This window comes from Castor canadensis, chromosome 19, assembly GCF_047511655.1.
Source record: "Castor canadensis chromosome 19, mCasCan1.hap1v2, whole genome shotgun sequence".
Taxonomy (NCBI): Eukaryota; Metazoa; Chordata; class Mammalia; order Rodentia; family Castoridae; genus Castor; species Castor canadensis.
In genome coordinates, this window is record NC_133404.1 from 35480722 (window position 1) to 35495133 (window position 14412).

General features: G+C 37.3%; 1 non-coding gene across 1 annotated transcript; it reads right to left on the bottom strand.

Moving 5' to 3' along the window:
• Positions 1-630: 630 nt before the first annotated feature.
• LOC141419369 (U6 spliceosomal RNA) lies at positions 631-737 on the bottom strand. Its single transcript, XR_012444144.1, has one exon. It is a non-coding gene; the product is annotated as a U6 spliceosomal RNA (small nuclear RNA).
• Positions 738-14412: the final 13675 nt, after the last annotated feature.

Genomic DNA, 14412 nt, shown 5'->3' on the forward strand with positions numbered 1-14412 from the left:
TGGCTTACACCTTGAACCACTCCACTAGCCCTTTTCTGTGATGTTTTTTTTCAAGATAGGGTCTCATGAACTATTTGTCCAGGCTGGCTTTGAACCACGATCCTCCTGATCTTTGCTTCTTGAGAAGCAAGGATTACAGGGTGAGCCACCAGCACGTGGCTCTGTCAAGATGCTTTATCATACGGTGCTCACCCATCTCTTTAAGATGAAAATGAATTAAAGCACTTTACTGCTTCCCTTTGTCCTTTCCAAATTGTCAGAATCACTGCTATTGCACTTTGGAACCATTGCTATGCAAAATAAGGGTTTCTTGAACACAAGCACTGTGATACCAAGAAAGTGGATCAAAAAAAACCTAGATGGCTACTAAATGACTAAGGAGTGGGTAGCGTATATGCCATGGATACTCTGGACAAAGGAATAATCCACACTCCAGGTGGAGCAGAGTGTGATGGTGCAAAATGTAATCATATTATTTGCCTTTAAAGCCATTTCTCCAAATGTGCTGAGAAGAAAAAGCCCTCTCTCCACACGTGCTCTTTCCAACCTCGCAGTTTTGGGGATAAGTCTGACCACAGGGTGGGAGGGCTTTGACTATGGTAAGGAAATCTGCCATTTCTTTTTTTTTTTTTTAATATGGAATGCTTCACGATTTTGCATGTCATCTTTGCACATGGGCCATGCTAATCTTGTCTGTATCATTCCAATTTTAGTATATGTGCTGCTGAAGCGAGCACAAGCTTGCCATTTCTACCCCAGGCATTGGAAGAGCCACTGTAAATTGCTTGGTCAAGTTTAAACCGGTTAAAGGGGCTTCTCTCAGATTTGGGGAATTCTTAAATGGCTGTTTTTAAAATCAACTTTTATACTATGTAATGTCACCTGCATTCTGTTTCACTACTTTGACTATCTTTACTTTGTAGGGCTCTGTTCTTATTGACTACATTTTCTCATTTCACATATGAGAAGATGGAAAAGTTAAGGCTCTATTCTGCCAGGACTCTGAGTAGAACCCAAAAGTTTGGCTTGAGAGTTCTGACATAGCTTTAGGGCATTTTCACCTAGTTACTCTCTAAAAGAAGTTCTGAAAAGAGGATTCTAAGACTCTTCAAATGTAGAGTTGCTAGACAAAATGCATGATGCACAATTAAATTTAATTGCAGATAGATAACAAGTAAGTTTGACCCAGTTCCTATAGAACTATGCTAGAAATTTGTTATCAGTACTTTTTCATTTTTGCAACAGGATTCCTGTGTAATCCAGGCTGGCCTCAAACTCACAATCCTCTTGCCTCAGCCTCCTCAGTGCTGGGATTACAGGCGTGCATTGCCAGAACCAGCTTGTTAGTATTTTGTATTTGCGAAATCTCACAAACCAACCCAAGTGTTTATAATTAACCACACAACTATAAACTTCAAATGAGGACTATAACTTAATGTTTTCCTAGATATATAATATCTCCTATAACATATAATATAATTTCATTTGCTTTTCAGAACAATACTATGAAATACACAAAACGTTTCAATTTAATGGAAAGGAGAAATGAACCTCAGAGAGTTGAAGATTTTTGTCCCAAATCACACTTCCAACGAGTAGCACAAGGTGAGTTAAAGACAAGTAACCTGGCTCCAAAACCCACCATCACCGCAGCTCCTCGAAGCGGTTTCAAATGCATTAAGGACTCTCAGCAGCTCTCTCATCCCATGATACAAGCAAATACCTAGAAAGCCAACCTCAAGTGCTGGGGGCCCACATCTGAAGTTCACAATGTAATTATGGTGCTTAGCATTAGATGCAGATACACCATCATCATACTAATTAAGCAACTGTCTTAATTATCACGTTCCCCAAGGAGGCTGCTCTGCCAAGTCCAGTATTTCATGAATACATTTGAAAACAGACATTATCTCTTCTCTCGGTGAAGAGTGAGTGATGAAAGCCCAGGACAAAAGGAGGCTGTAGGACCAGGGACCACTCTGGAGGGCTTTCACAAGCCGCAGCCACACCTGCTCACGTGGCCTCAGGAAAGATCTGAGCAGTTACAAAGAATGTAGATATGATTAAATCCACTATGCTGAGCATTTGCTGGCTCTTCTCCCCAAACAGAGGCAAAGGTTCCTTTAGGTTTTATTTGGCTTGGTCCCCTCTCATCATCAATGAGTCTATTTAAAAAGAAGAATTTTAAAAGCTAGTGAAATTGGCTCTGACCCAAATCTGTTTTCTCCTTCTTAAAGGAGGACCAGCCTTCTTATTAACAAAGGTTCCCAAACTGATCAGAAAAAAGTAACTAAGTCAAATATCTTTTGGTGCATATGAATTCCAGTAGGGTTTTAAGTTTTAAGTGGTCCCACTTCTAAAGCCACCTCAGATTTTATGTGATCTGCATCAATCTTTAAACTACCCCCTACAACCACCCTAAGCAGTGCATAGTGATTGCACCATGACATTCAATGCTATTCTAGCACTTCATTCTCTTAAGATGACCTTACTCAGGTTCTAGAGGTTGTCAATGCAATCAGTTTAATGAGAAACAGCTCTCCAGTTAGCCAGAAAAATGAGACTTATCTGACAACCTTTTGGTTAGATGTTGACTGGTACTATACCACTGACAAAACCAACAAACAAAATGAGCACCAAATATCTGCCAGGCACTATTCAACTTCCTACTGTCTCATTTGATGCTTGCTACAGACCAGGGACAAAAGTCTTGCCTCTGGTAAGGGGTAAAACCACATCTAAACACCACATCTGCCATGACATCTAAGGCCACATCTTTAATGACTTTCCTACATTACCTTCTGTTTGAAAAGGGAAAATAGTTTCTAGATAACAGATTAAATTAGTAGTTAAAAATGAGGGGGATTCTTGTGTGTGTGTGTGTGTGTGTGGAGATTGAGTTTAGGGCTTTACATGTGCAAAGCATATGGTCTACCATTGATTTACACTCCCAGCTCAAAGGGATTCCTTTGATTTTTCACTTTTCTTATTAAACCAAATTTGAAAATATATATCCTCCTCACTCAAACCTGAATATTTGGAACTTCGCTCTTTATTTTCCTGGTTAAGAACTACTTTGGAACCTATGTGTTAAATCTGCTGATTATCCTCCCTCATAACAAAAGGGAGTTTTCATTCTCCCACGTGCAGGGCTGGCCTTCTGAGTTTATTTTAAGCAAGTATTAGCATCCATCGTCACCACTAATTGCTATTTACTAAAGAATCACACAGTGCAGAATCCATCAGAGACACTCAAGAGAGCTTACTCTTCCTCAGGAGGCAGAAACATAAATTAGCTTCTTTTCATGCATATTAAGAGACCTGTCTACCAATGAAGAAGGCTCCAGAAACCTAATCTATTAGCACTAAATAAAGCTGACATGAATACAAATGACAGGGTGCATTTAACACCTCCTGGTATTAATATCAAGAGCTGAGTAGCAAGTGAGAGCCAAGGATTAGCTGCTTCTCCTACAGGAATCTTACTTCATCCTCTCTGTGCTAACACTCACGTGTGGAAAAACGGGGAGATTTGAAATTAGGCTTTAGTAGTTGCTGGAGGATGGTCAGTATTGAACAAAATTGCTTCCCTTGAGAGCATTGGTGCTCAGTGCTCAATCACTATCCTTGCTGGCATTTGCTGTTTCTTGAGCAGTTGTTGGATTTTTCTCCCTAATACTTCTGAGCCTCTGACTTTTTTAGATTTCACAGGATTTTCCTGCAAAAAAAAAAAAATGCATGCATATCTGAACTTATCAGACACAGTTACTAAAGAGTTGTCCTTAATACAAAAGAATAATTCTTAATTTTTCCAAACATCCCAACAGAATTCATGTGAGGAATAGGACATACAATGTAGGAAAACAAAGACCTCTGGTCCAATGTAAAAGACATCTTTCGGCTGTTTCAAGGATTCTGAGGTCACATTTCAGAGCTCATGATACCATTTCTATGCACGGAAGAGGACTCATGCCCAGCAGACACTTGCTATCTGGTTCCACCATTGCGTGACAACTGAGATGTAGCCAAAATGTTCTAGGGACTTCTGTAGCCCTGCAAGTGGTTCAGGCTTTGCACAGATTACCACCAATGGGACTAAGATGCCTCTCTTATGCAGTGACGTCATAACTCATTTCTGTAAAGGATTTTGTCCATTATATTCTCCTTTCATTCCCCAAATTATCTGTATTTGGGCACTGAGTATTATTTGTAAATGAACTGCTAATATTCATGTTCATGAAATATACTAACATCTTGTACTTTATGATATTCCACAAAAATGATATTTTACACTTATGATAGGTATAAGAAAGACCGAGTCTGTAGTTTTCATTGTGAAACTTTTATCAGAATTTGATAAAAGTGAAATTTTTTTTCATAAGAAGTATTTTGAAATTTTTTCTCTTCATTCATGCTATGGAATAGCTTAAACAATGTTATAATTATCTATATTTTAAAGGGTAGTGCAAGTCTCTTAATGATTCACCCTCTCCCAAGCGTAATTATTTGACATCTTTTATACCTATTTCTTCTATACAATTGGACTTATGTTTATAGGCTTCTGGAATAAATTTTGGTAATTTCATTAAAAGATTCCAGATCATGAAGATTTTCAACTCTGTTTGTATGATGTTGGCTGGTATAAGTTTTTATTCTTTTAACTTCTCACGCTTCTGTGGTTACTTCCTCTGTATTCCATTTACTTTGTGTACTTTCTTTTTGCCTTGAGTGGTTAATGAATAATAAGTCAGGTTGCAGATGACTAGTTTCATTCCTCTTTGGGGCTGATTTCTAACATTCTAATTTCTTAATGTACGTTAGTTGGACTCTTCAGCTTTCCTTGAGTTCATTTTGTGGTCTTTTTCTAACTTCTTTTCTTTTTTTATTATTGTGCTAGGGGTATATCGTGGCATTTACAAAAGTTCTTACAATATATCATAGTTGAATTCACCTCCTCCATCATTCTCCTTTATCCCTCTCCCCTGATTCCTGGAATTTTTCCAACTTCTTGCATCAAATAGTAAGTTGTAGCATTTAGGGACAAGACTAGCAAAGTAGATGAAATTTCTCTGAGTTCTATGGCATACCAAACGCTGTTTTGATTTTTATAACTTTCTGGATAAGCTGAGATTTTGCAGTATATGTCTTATTAGTACCAAGAATTCATGAAGAAATAATTTATAAATATCCAAATTGTGAGAACATATATTTTCTGGTTGTACTTAATGCTAAAATTTTACTGAATTGTTATGTCATAATGCTATTGATATATTTCTTATTTAGAATTCACAGTGGTTTGTTTGCTGACTTAACATATAGGCAGTCTTTATTTAGGATCTGTCAGCAAGGTCCAGTCTCACTTATTGGACTAGGACTATATATCTCAATCAAGTTTACTTTTTAAGATCAGATTTTTTAAATGAGTCTTTTTTTATTATCATATTACTGTTGGACTGGGGATACACTGTGACATTTACAAAAGTGCTTAAAATATATCTTAGTTAAATTTATCCCCTCCATCATTCTCCTTTATCCCTCATCCCCCATTCTTAGAATAGTTTCAACAGGTCTTATTTCCATTTTCATACATGAGTATGTAATATTTCCACCATATTAACCCCCCTACATGTTTTCCTTATATCTTTTCTCTCCTACTGGTACCAACCCCCAGACAGGACCTGTTTTACCTTCCTGTCCTCTGTTTTTGAAAAAGGACATTTTTGTTTGGTTAAAATAGCTACACAGAGAGTTTCTTATGCTATTTCCATGCATATATGTATTATTTCTGAATTGATTCATCCTCTCCTTTTTCTCCTTTCTGCCTTAATCCCCTTCTTATGGTGATTTCAACAGGTTTAAAATTTCTGCATTCATTCTGATATAGAAAGGAAACAGTCACACTAAAGAGAGGGCACTAATGGAAATGGGAGGGTAAACAAAGAAAGTAAAGAAGGACATTTAGATAGTTTTCATTTTTGCTTAATGTTTGAAAATCCGGGAGAGCAGATAAACTCAATAATCATACTAATATTTTTATTTCTTTAGATAGTAACTATCATTAGTTGCTATGAGCAATAATAAAATTTTCTCCTATCCACCACCAGATAATAGTCAATAAAATATCTTTTTTGTGTGTTTAGTTCCTGTACCTAAGTTTACTTATTTTCTGTGACATGCTGTGAGTTTTAAATAAATTATTTCTAGCCTTGAGATGATTGGCAACACAAGCAATGAACACACTCTACTTCTCACCTTCTTTTCTGTGCAATTTGCATTTTTTGGATCATTTCTATATTGTCAAGCATGTGATGTGCACACTCTGTCCCTTCACACTGATGGGGGCCTTTCCTGTGGTCTTACTTTTCCATTAAAATATACTCAATGTATTGGCTGCAGTATTGGCTGCATCCAACTCTTTGATATTACTTCCCCAGTCATTTCTAACAAAGTCAGACAACGTTGCAAGGACCAATGGTATACAGTAGTTTAATGTTTATCTCTAGAATCATGTCCATTTTCTATTATCTTCATGAAGAAAGAGTCATTAGTAAATATCATTTTCAGATTTTCCTACATTTAAAATTGTCTATGAACTATATGCATAAAAATCCTTAGCCAGGTAGGAACTCTTTGCCTTATGCTTTCTTTCCTCAAGGATCCTGTAGTGTTACTGTTTCTGTTAATGAATGTTATGTAGGATAAATCTGAAATGAGTTTGAGTTTTACTTCCTCTTCTAAGTGATTTGCTCTTTTACCTTGTTTGCCAAAGGGATTATTTTCTTTCATTGAGAAGGCCATTAATATCACAGCAATATATTATAGTATTTAAGTATTGCATTGGTATTGACTACTAGCTATTCCCTTATATATTTTGTGTCCTGTCAGTATGTATCTCCATGGTTTTTATGTGGCAGGAAATATTTTTTAATTCTATACTTAAAGATCTGTTTTATTCATAGTTTGGCTTTCTTCTTGAAGAATTTAAATGAGATGAATATTAGATAGCCTTTGCCTGTATTGTATAGTCTATTATTCTAAAGACAAACATTTCACAGAAATATATTTGAATGCAAAAAAATCATTCAATTAGTGGACCAGGCAGATCATGTCGTAATCTCAACTATGTTTGTGAAAAAAGTAAGAGAATCCCAGTCCCAGACTGACTGAAAGCAAAAAATCACAAGACCCTAAAACCTGTTGAAATCACCATAAGAAGGGGACTAAGGTAGAAAGGAGAAAAATGGAGCAGTGAATCAATTCTACATATAATACATAAATACATGGAAATGTTACAATGAAACTCCCTGTATAGCTATCTTAAACAAAAATGTCTTTTTTCAAAAACGAAGGGCAGGATGGTAAACCAGGTCTTGTCTGGGGGCGGTACCAGTGGGAGGGCATAAGGAAAGTATGAAGGAGGTGAATATTGTGTATTATATACTCATGTATAAAAGTGGAAAAATGAGTCCTGTTAAAACTATTCTAGGGAGTGGAGAAGGGGGGTTAAAAAAGAATGATGCAGGGGGTGAATTTAATTAGGAAATATTATAAGCACTTTTGTAATTATCAGTGTACCCCCAGTACAACAATAATATGATAAGTTAAAAAATATGTTACTCAGAAAAAAAAATAACTAAAGCAAAAAAAGGGCTAGAGGTATGGCTCAATTGGTATAGTGCTTGCCTAGAAAGTGAGAAGCCTTAAGTTCAATCCCCTGTACTGTGAAAAAAAAAATCATTCAATTTGTGACCCTGCATTTTAAAATCCCCTTGTGAATTCATAAGAAACACATGTAAGATCTTTTCTAGTGTCATATTTTTTTTCTTTGAAAATGACCAGAAAATTTTATTTGTTTAGCAATTAAGGATTGAAATAAGAAGCTAGCAAAGTCAGGCAATTTTGCAAGGGTCAATGGTATCCACTAGTTTATTTCTTTAGCATCATGTTTTTCCTATAAGAGAGTGTGCTGGAAGATTGTATATAGATAGTTTATTGCTTGAAGTGCTTTTACTTCATCATGCAGTTAATTAGCACAAATACTCTAAGAAGTGAGATCACTACTTTCTCTTGGTAGTAACTGAGAGGTTCTTTGTGCTGGTGAAAACACCCAGGTGTCTGGCTTTTAGTAGAAATTACCACCTAGGTGTCTAATCTAATAACAATAAAACACTTAGGTTACAAATCCAAGAAGAGAAAGGGAACTGCTTGATGACTGGTACTTTGAATGATGTCCAAAAATGTATTAATAAATAAATTAGCTATCTCTCACAGTGTAAAAAATTTATCCTCTAAGCTTAGTCACTTAAAACAACAAACATCTCCCATGGCTTCTGAGGGCCAGGAATCTGGGAACAGGTTAGCCAGGTGGCTTTGGATGGCAACCTCTGGTGATGTTTCATTCAAGCTGTTGCCTGGGGTATGAGCAACTGAAAGCCTGGCTGGAGCTGGAGGAACTGGCTGCAAGGTCACTCATGTGCCTGCTGGCAGGAGGCCTCAGTTCCTCTCTATGCAGTTTCTGTACCATCACTTCTGCCATATTCCATCGGTTATACAGACTAGCGTTGGTAAAATGTGAGGAGGGCGTACACAAAGCATGAATAACAGGAGATGGAGATCACAGAAGACCATCTTGGAATCTGGTAACCACAAGGTACTAAACTTATTCCAAAAGTACATCAGGCCTTGGTAATACATAAATATGAATAGAACCATCCATTCATTCCTTCACTTAATCTCAAAATCAACAATATATGCACTTAACGTCTTCTAGGTAACAGACTCTATGTTTTACACAAGGGATTCTAAAATAATGCATGACTTTGCATCCTGGCAGGAGAGGTCATTTGTTAGTAAATAGACAATCATGTTCTACTTTAAGATAAAAAAGGCTTGAGCCCTGGGCTATAAGAGTATAGAGGTAGGAGGAGGATTTTTGGGGTTTTCTTATGGAATCCAAAGTTGTGCAATGAATCTTAAAGTTTGTCTAAAAAGCAAAGTACAATAGAAAGAAAGGCATCTTATAAAGAGTACATAATGTGATTATAGAAGACATTGTTTTCCAGTGATGGGCACAATATTGCCCATCCTGTATGTTTCTCTTCAGTGTGATCTTGACATTTTCCCATCAAGAGGTAGAGTCTATTTCTACATGCTTTTAAATCTGATGGACCTAAGGAGTGATTCCACTATAGACTATAGTAGAAGTATAGCCAGGCCTTTTCCTGTAATAACCTTGAACCAACTGGGTACTTTCTATTGCGTACCTCCTGGAACATAGTTCCCATGGAAAAAGTTAAACTTCCTTCAGACATCCATGCTGGAAGAAGCTAATCCAAGTGAAGAAACCCTACCGAATGAGAAGCCATTGGAAAAAGATTCTTCCACCCTAACTAATGCTCTATATCATAAATGACCACCTGGGTTGTACTATTCCTATATTCCTGACCCACAAAATCATGATCAAAATAAAGATGGTTGCTTTAGCCACTGAATTTAGGAATAGTCAATTTTCTGCAAGAGATCAGTGAAATAATGAGCACACTTTACTATTTGTTAGTAAGCCATTTAATGGAGATAGCTACTAAATTGCAGAGTAGGGTAGGGCAGCATGAAGCTGACTCAGCATCCATATTTAAAATATATTGGTGTGCCAGGCTAACTGCTATTGAGGAAGAGTTTGACAATATCTATTCTTCTGAATGGTGGAGTGACATGACTCCATGTGTGGTTAGAGATGCTCATACCAAGAGAAATGCACAAGTTGAGTGACAGAGGAGAGAGGCTAGAGGAAGGCAAAACCATTCACATATTCTTTTAAAAATGGCCATACCATGATGATGAAGTACTACAGAGCTACAGAAGTGTCACAGCATGGAGAGGAGTGACACATTTGGAAACACTTAATATATTAAAATAGCTACTCTGATTTTTTTCCTTTTATTATTCATATGTGCATACAAGGCTTGGTTCATTTCTCCCCCCTGCCCCCACCCCCTTCCTTACCACCCACTCCACCCCCTCCTTCTCCCCCCCCAATACCCAGCAGAAACTATTTTGCCCTTATTTCTAATTTTGTTGTAGAGAGAGTATAAGCAATAACAGGAAGGGACAAGGGTTTTTACTGGTTGAGATAAGGATAGCTATACAGGGCATTGACTCACATTGATTTCCTGTGCATGGGTGTTACCTTCTAGGTTAATTCTTTCTGATCTAACCTTTTCTCTAGTACCTGTTCCCCTTTTCCTATTGGCCTCAGTTGCTTTAAGGTATCTGCTTTAGTTTCTCTGCGTTAAGGGCAACAAATGCTAGCTAATTTTTTAGGTGTCTTACCTATCCTCACCCCTCCCTTGTGTGCTCTCGCTTTTATCATGTGCTCATAGTTCAATCCCCTTGTTGTGTTTGCCCTTGGTCTAATGTCCACATATGAGGGAGAACATATGATTTTTGGTCTTTTGGGCCAGGCTAACCTCACTCAGAATGATGTTCTCCAATTCCATCCATTTACCAGCGAATGATAACATTTCGTTCTTCTTCATGGCTGCATAAAATTCCATTGTGTATAGATACCACATTTTCTTGATCCATTCGTCAGTGGTGGGGCATCTTGGCTGTTTCCATAACTTGGCTATTGTGAATAGTGCCGCAATAAACATGGGTGTGCAGGTGCCTCTGAAGTAACCTGTGTCACAGTCTTTTGGGTATATCCCCAAGAGTGGTATTGCTGGATCAAATGGTAGATCGATGTCTAGCTTTTTAAGTTAGCTACTCTGATTGAGAGGAAGGAGTTAGATAGCAATGCTTACAGATGAGTCTGGAATCTTGGTCCATTGTCTAAAACAAAAAACACAAGGGAGGTCTCAGGGGGCGGAAAGCAGATAATGAGTTTGGTATCATGAGTATTAAATTTGAGGTGCCTGTGGGGATTTTTAATGATTTCACTCAAGTCCTGAAAAGCAATTGTGCTGAACTTTTACTCTATATAATTTTCACCTCTTTCTCATGTTTCCTAATTATTTTTAATAGTGGGCAGCAAACCAAGAGAGGTTGGGTGTTATTGAGTTCCTGTTAACAGCTCCATACAGATCTTCATAGTGTCATGGTCCTAACATCCTACCAACCCACTTTTCCCATTTGGTGTATTTTTTCTTTCTAATTGCAGGCATAAGATCCAGGTAATGACTGGGTAACAATTTCTGCAAGACAAATTATGTACATAATTATAGGCACATGTTCCCAGTGATATTGAAGCATCTGATGCGTCTATAGAGAAGATAATTGTCAACCTTTGCACTGCAATTAAGCCTAAATAGGAATCCTCATCATTTTCCAAATGAGCAAACAGTAAGCCAGTCTTGATTGGCTGTGTCATGGCAGCAAATGAAATGGATTTGCTGCACAGGTTAATTAGTCATCGATGAATGTCACAACCCTCTGAAAAACCCACATTAGTTCTAAGTATCAGAGCTAATTAGTGGTACATTGTTGAAATGCTATATGATATTTTACCTGGCTTATCTTTGAAATTCTAGTTTCTCCCTGTTCTTTCTTTCCCCCCTCAAAATCTTTCTTCCCATAGTGATTCATAACAAGTCATTGGAATTTCTACCCATTAGTACAGACATTAGTGATTTAGGGACAGACAGACCTGGGTTCAAACCCTACCCTATTTCATTATTCAAAGGAGAATTTGGGTTATTTACTATTAACCTTTCTCAATTTTAGTAGTTTATCAATAGACTATGTGATTTATCTTATTTTCTAGTATCCAGAAGTAAACTTTAGACACTAATAAGTCTTTTTCTCTAAGTTATTTAGCATATATTTCATTAACTGCAGTTCAATATTTGTCTACAGCTTTTTGTTTGGTGTAAAATTTATGTATAAGGCATTACACAAATCTTTTTTTAAATCTTTATTTCAATTCTTATTTATTCAAACTCAGATATTAGGTACAACACAAATGCAGTAAAGATCCAAGCCAGTAAGAATCTAAGGACATCTATCTATAGGCATTTATAAGCCACCCATTCAAACACATGACTGGAAATGCCATGGTTTTGAGATTGGCAGTTGGATCCGGTATTCAAAAGAGCAATTTGGGGTTGGTGGAGTGGCTCAAGTGGTAGAGCTCCTGTGTAACAAGCATGAGGCCTTGAGTTCAAACCCCAGTCCCACCACAAAAAAAAAAAAATGCTACCTGTGTTATGTAAGGAGACTCTGCCTCAAAAAGACAAATATATCCAAATATTTTCAAATCCTGTTATAAAAAAGTTTTAAATTACTTTACTGATTCCCTCTTATAATTAAAGGACCCCAAAGCAAATCAGTATCCACTTTTCTCCTCAAGTAAGAGTCATTTGGAATCAGGAGATCAAAAAGTGGTAGAGAGGAGCAGAAACCTTTCTCCAAAAAGCCATCACACAAATCTTAACTCCAGATTTACTGACTTTTGAAAATGCATATACAAGTGGAAGCCAAATCCCCATCAAGATATAGGGTATTAGGATCATTCCAAAAAGTTTTTCTGGAATTCTTCCCAGTCAAATCCTACCCCATCCCTCCAGAAGCAACAAGTTTTATACTTTGCACTAGTTTTACCTGCTATAGAATTTGTGACTGTAATAATGCAGTCTATAATTCTTCTGTGTTGGGAATTTTTTAAATTCAGTATAACGTTTTGATATATTTGTTGACATATTAGTACATTCTTCCTGATGGAGGAACTAATATATTCACAATTTCTATTGCTTGATATCTTAAAAATATATTTCACATTCCTGTCAGAGTACACATGAGTATTTCTGGTTCAAGTTCAGCATTCCTGGGCTCCCGTCTTCTGGGATTTCAGTTTTTCCCAAGATCTTGGCACATTTGTATTCAGAAGCTGATGCAAAGAAGGAAATGAGGCAGAAACCACTATGCCTTGCACTCCTAGCTCAGCTACCTGTAATTCTACACACATCATTATTGAGGATAGCTCACATAGCTATATAGTACACAAAGGTGGGAAGCAGAGGCCCTGCTTCGCACTGTAGAAGAAAGATTTCATTGCGTGGAGGCCACTGATGTCCACAGATACTGTACTGTTTAGACATTGAAATCCATTCCTGTCTACTGTACTGCACTGCCTTCCAAACTTCCACTACTATTGACTACCTGTGCTGCTGCTGCTGTGGGCTGTTAGGTGGCCTTGGGGGCTGTTTTCATCTTATTTATTCAGATGTCTTTCACTTCTGCTAATGTGTTGAAATGTCAGCAATAAGAAATTATTTGCTGACATAAGAATCTTCCTGGAACCTAGGTACCATTTTCAAACAAAGTTAATGAAAATACAGAAATCTTTGATTATAAAATCCTCCAATATTTCACTTAACTTCTTTTTAAGTTATTATCAGCCAAGTTTCTGCACATGTATTGAGAGATTTACTATTTGGCTCTTTCCTGGATGTGTTCATATATATTACTTCAATCACTCTATGAAAACGTTGTAATTAGGTGTTTATTTTGATATTCCAGGATATAGGAGGCCAAGGACCAGAGGTTAAATGATATTGCCCAAACACAGAGAATGTCCTCAGATTTTAACCCAGATAATCTGCAATCTTATGACCAGAAGGATTTTACACATTATCTATCTGGTTCCTTCAATTTATAGACAAGAAAATAGAGACCCAGAGTCTGTGAGTGATTTGTTTATGTCAGAGCTGGGAAGTGGTAGGGCCAGGCAGAATCTAAGGCTTCCAAATCTCTAATATGTTTGTGTTGTTTGTTTTCTAACAATAAAATGTCACTGTCTTTATCCACACTGCATCCACATAGATCCCGAGTGAATAATCACCAGCAGGGCCTCCCTCACGAGGGGACTGCCTTCCTCATCACTGTCAGCCTCCACCCAAATGCTGAGTGTCTGTCGACAAGCTGTCTTCCTGGAATCATGTTTGCCTTTGGTAAACTTTTTTTTTCTTGCAGTCATCCCAAAATCTGTTTAGCAAAGACAAAGGCCTTTAAGAAAATCACTCCCTGACCAGAGGCTGCGGACTCACTGCATTGCTGCAGTTGAAAGTCTTTGCTGTCCTAAGAATCAGCCTCTCCTATCTTCTCACTAACTTTGGTTTTGTTATCTGAGCAAAATCCACCTGGCTCAGAACTGGCAACTGTGTCATATTTTACTGATAAAATATGTTTTCTCATTACTCTGTATCTTTTATTTACTTCAATAAAAATGACAAACCAGTGTAGGTTAGGAGCCAGCGATGTTCTAAAGACAAAAACCTCCCTGCCAATAAAATATATGTCTAAGGTAATATGTGATATTACTTTTGTGTGTTCCTAGTTGGGGACCTTGTAACCCCCCCAGTTGTAGCATCCTGGAGTACACACCTTTGTGGGTGAGTTTAAAAGGGGAAGAGAAAT